Genomic DNA, 5,000 nt, shown 5'->3' on the forward strand with positions numbered 1-5,000 from the left:
TTTTATTTGGCTTGGTAATAACAGAACTACAGTATATCTAAACTATGGGAAGGAGTGTCATAAACACAGATTGTTTACAATCCAGAATCCTGAGAGAAAGATCGGGAGAGAGGGGGCAAGAGAGATACAAAGAGAAAGAGAGTCTAAGAGAAAGAGAGACTAAGAGAAAGAGAGACAGATAGGAAGAGAGCGAAAGAGATAGAATGAGAGAGAGTGAACTAGAGATGGGAATATCGCGAGTTTCTCAGTGAATGAGGGCAAAAGTAGCAGGTGGAGGCAGGTCAGCCGATAAACAGCCCTGAGAAACACAAATGCACACACATGGACACGCACACACACACAAACACAAACACACACAAACACTCACACACACATACACACACGCACACACAAACACACATATGCCCACACCTGCACACAAACACAAACAGAAACACACACTCACACACACACACACACGCTATAAACCACAGGCATACCCACACACATAGATACTCACACTCACACACAATCACACGCACAACCATACAATGCCTGTATAGTCACAAAAAATAAACAGGCACCTGCGGTCTCTTATCTGCTCAAATTCCTCCATCATGGCGCAGCGAGATTTCTCAGCATAGACAGGCTGTAAATCATGTGTCCCACACACTCATCCTCACACCCGCGAGTGCTGGTTGAGCGCCGGACCAGCGGTGCAGGAGAACGGTGTCGGCAGATCTCTAGTGACAGGCCCTTCCAATACGATGATCTGCTTCTTAGAATGACTTTTTCTGGTTGGTAAATATACAAAAAAAGGGTTGACAGCCCATAATAATGAGCAACCTGTGTTGCAGTGGTTAGGATTTGAACGCGACCGGAAGCCATACCGGCAGCATTCAGTGAATTGGGTTTGGGGGGGGGGGGCCAGTACAAGTGATAAATGATGATCTCCCTTAACGCAGATCGGGTTCTTTAATGGGCTGACGCTGGTACGACTGTACGCATCACACACTTTACAGAAATAACAGCCTTTTCCTATTTAACAGAGACTGGTAAAGATATAGCTTATTATATTGAATTTGTGTTAAAACAAAGCAGTTTATATAATTGGCCGACATACAGAACATATGTGTTGGGACAAATGGGACTCTGGGATGCTCTTTTTCTGCCAACGTTGTGCTTTTCTCCGTAACAACGCCGCTCGCCGTGCGTGCCTTTCTAATTAACCACTGACGTGGGCATTGCAGCACACTCCCGTCTCGCTGTTTATCACGCAATAGAAAGAGGTGTCTCTGACCTCGGTTTCACTCGGCTAATTGACTCTGTGGAAGCAGCTACTTCCTGTGACACCCAAAGCAATTCATTTTAATAAGCCAGGACGAGACCGCTCCTCTCTGCGTTGTGTTTCATGTGTGCTGAAAATAGTCTCCTTACTCCTGAGTTACACTTTGTTTACCCGGCACACACATCTAGGTGGGTTTTGGCACTGCGGTAAACAAAAGGAGCAAAAGGAGTCCAACATGTTTTGCTTTTCTGTGCCAACTAGCTACCAGTGAACACACCCAGAGCCCCAGAGGAGCTCTCTAATGCAGACCACTCAGTGACCCAGGTCATGTCCCTGGTAAGAAAAACTATTAAGGACCTCAGACATGGAGAGACAGACAGACAGACAGGGAGGGGGAGAGAGAGAGAGAGAGAGAGAGAGAGAGAGAGAGAGAGAGAGAGAGAGAGAGAGAGAAGCGAGAGAGAGAAGCGAGAGAGAGAGAGAGAGAGAGAGAGAGAGGAGAGAGAGAGAGAGAGAGAGAGAGAGAGAGAGAGAGAGAGAGAGAGAGAGAGAGAGCACAGAACAATCTTATAATCCAAAGGTGTGACTGGGCGGTTCTCCGACAGCTGTGCCCCCGGCCCCGAGGGGTGGGAGGTGAGAGAGGTTGGGAGGAGTCGGACAGAATCAGCGACCGAGGAACTGACAAGTCACCTGCAGGGTCACAGTCCTCTCGTCTCTCCTCCCCCGTCCCCGTCCCCCTCCCCCTTCCCCCTTCCCCTTCCTCTCCTCTCCTCTCCTGCCCAACGCACCCTCGTGCCTCCTACTGCCCCATGGGACGGCTTGTTCCCATCAAGGCATGCGCCCTCAGAAGGGGCCCTAGCTCTACAGTGTCGTCCAGTGTACTGTACTGTACTGCAGGACTTGTGAAGCCATAGGAGGGGGGTACAAACCACAGTCCAGTGCAGCAGGATTCAGGTACCGTTACAGATGTAGAGCGTAGTCGCCAGAGGGTCATTTGCGGTTATTTTCGACCTTTAGAGGCCAAGAACTGGCCGTTTTCCGTGGCAGGAATGCAAGAGTACCTGTCCACCACCAGCACCGTGTTAAGAAGACCGTTATCCCCATTACGGCTTTGCTGTCATTATGCAAATGCTAAAGGGGTTCTCAGTACCTCAAACATAGCCTGCAGGAACCAGGAGGCTGTTAAAGTGAGTGGGAACACAGAGCACAACTCTGTACTTGTTGGACGGCCGACATCAGTATGCATGACCTCCCTTAGCCACTGAGCCTCTCACTGTGCAGAAGCGTTGGCTACGACACAACACAGGTTCTGGATTAGCATGCACGTCAGTGTGAGACACGCAGGGAGAGTCCGTTATCCGCGATCCAGGCCAGGGTCCAGTGGTCGTGTCCAATGGGCATCTGGAGGGCAGTAACTGTAAGGTCATTACCAGTAGAACGGGTTCATGCATATTCAGGATATGGCCGTTATTAGGTGGCATATTCTTTAACCCCTTCCATGCAAATGGTAATGAGTGAAATGGAAAAAATATATAGAATGCACATTTCTTTTTTGGGGGGCTTCCAAACTAGAAATCAAGTCTGCTATTCCAAACATCAAAGGGTTTGGCCGGGACTAAGGGACCGATGCCAGCCTGAATCCATCTATATTTTATTTGTGTTGCACAACAGTTACTTTGAACTGCAGTTCTTCTCAGAGATACCCCTGCTTTGGGCCAGATGATCCAACCCCATATGTGGGAGAAAGAAAAAAAGAAAGGAAAAAGAGAGAGAGGTTAGCGTGAGCTGGACAGAGGCAACCATCAGAAGACCGGTTGTTGCTGTTGTGGATGCTGACCCAGCCCTGTGTCAAAGGCACCCACCAGATGGGGGAAAGATGTGCGTAACATGGTCAGGAATGCATCCAGAATAGTGACCTCCTACAATAGCGCCCTCAGTCGTCAGGCTCCTGGTACGGAACAGTACACACTGTTCCTTCCATCTCCCACTCTAGCCATTTGATTGTGCGCCATTGACCAATGGCGACCCCTATCTCAAGCCACATGCCCCCCCATACCCCACAAACACACACCCCTATCACAACTGTCTTAATTCTCACTTACCTCCACTACTTGTGTGGGGTATACACACACACACACACACGACACACGCACACGCGCAGTCGCGCACACACACACACACACACACACTTGATGAGGTTAATGGAGGGTTTAGGACATGAAGTGACCCTTGGCTTGTTTGTCTAAGAGCCATAACTCTTCCTGCTAACATAAGAGCTGCCTACCTGCCCTCAGCGTCTTGTGTCTGACACTGCAGACGACTCCACCGATGTCCATCCACCAGCCAGACCAATTAGCTAATAGCCATTAGCCTGCCCATGTGTCACGGTTTAAACTGAGACTCTCGAACCAAAGGACGTGGCTTGTTGATTCAAGCCTTCTTTAATTATTAATTATGTTGTGTCTGAGGGGCTCTCATGCTGGCGTTGCATGCATATATATTTATACATATATGCATATATATTTATACATATATATATATATATATATATATATATATGTAAAAAGATAGACCCACAGTAAATACTTGGACATTAGAGTGCGAGAGTTGCTAAGGAACATCTACAGAGAAACAGACGGAAATGAGCGCCATCAACGCGGAGCAGGGAACAGTCTGGCAAATGAAAAGTAATTTGCAACATTTGCAATTATAATGGTACAGCCATCTCCACCATTTCATCTCAATGAGGTTTCTAATAATAATAATAATGTGGAATAGAGTTGTGGTGTAGCAATGAACTGAACACCCAATACAACTTAACCTAAATGAAACAAATACATCAAGTAACTTTTACTAAGTCCAATCTAGTTTGTCTGTCTTTCTCACTTTATATCATTTCCACCTTCATCACTGTGCGCCATAAGGTGCTTATAAGCAGACGACAAAACACATGACTCATGTCCGGGCTGTGGTCCAGAAACGCACAGATCTCTCACACACACACACACACACACACACACACACACACACACACACACACACACACACACACACACACACACACACACACACACACACACACACACACACACACACACACACACGCATTCATATGTACATGAACATGACTGGGCTGTGGTCCAGAAACGCACTGATCTCTCACACACACACACACACACACACACACACACACACACACACACACACACACACACACACACACACACACACACACACACACACACACACACACACACACACACACACACACACACACACACACACACACACACACACGCTTTCGCATGCACATGTATAAGCAAGAATAAGCCAGCAGACAGCCCTGGTACTGGCGACGGTAAGAGTCCATCTGGCTTGCGGTCAAACTGCCAAATCGCACAACCCGTGACATGTGGCACGGAGACAGAGCACCACGTGTTTGAGTTCCAGGCGAGACAGGTTCTGGTCCCCGTTCTATCTCTCACTGAACCTCCCCCCACGACCCAGCCCGATGCTGCAGAAAGAAGGAAGGAAAGGGAGAAAGAGGAAAGGAAGAAAGGGTAATGCTGGATTCAGGGAACAAACAGAGGACATTGTTGTTGTTGTTGTTGTTGTTGTTGTTGTTGTTGCTGTTGTTGTTGCTGTTGCTGTTGTGGATGCTGACCCAGCCCTGTAACAAAGGCACCCACCAGATGGGGGAAAGATGTGCGTAACATGGTCAGGAATGCATCCA

The 5,000-nt window shown here is 48.0% G+C and overlaps 1 protein-coding gene across 1 annotated transcript in view; it reads left to right on the forward strand.

Annotated features, from left to right (window-relative positions):
- The window catches only part of mettl24 (methyltransferase like 24), a 33,330-nt gene that overhangs the window by 1,045 nt on the left and 27,285 nt on the right, over window positions 1–5,000 (forward strand). The gene's annotated exons all lie outside the window — the stretch shown is intronic.

The sequence above is a fragment of the Gadus macrocephalus genome, chromosome 21, assembly GCF_031168955.1.
Source record: "Gadus macrocephalus chromosome 21, ASM3116895v1".
NCBI lineage: Eukaryota > Metazoa > Chordata > Actinopteri > Gadiformes > Gadidae > Gadus > Gadus macrocephalus.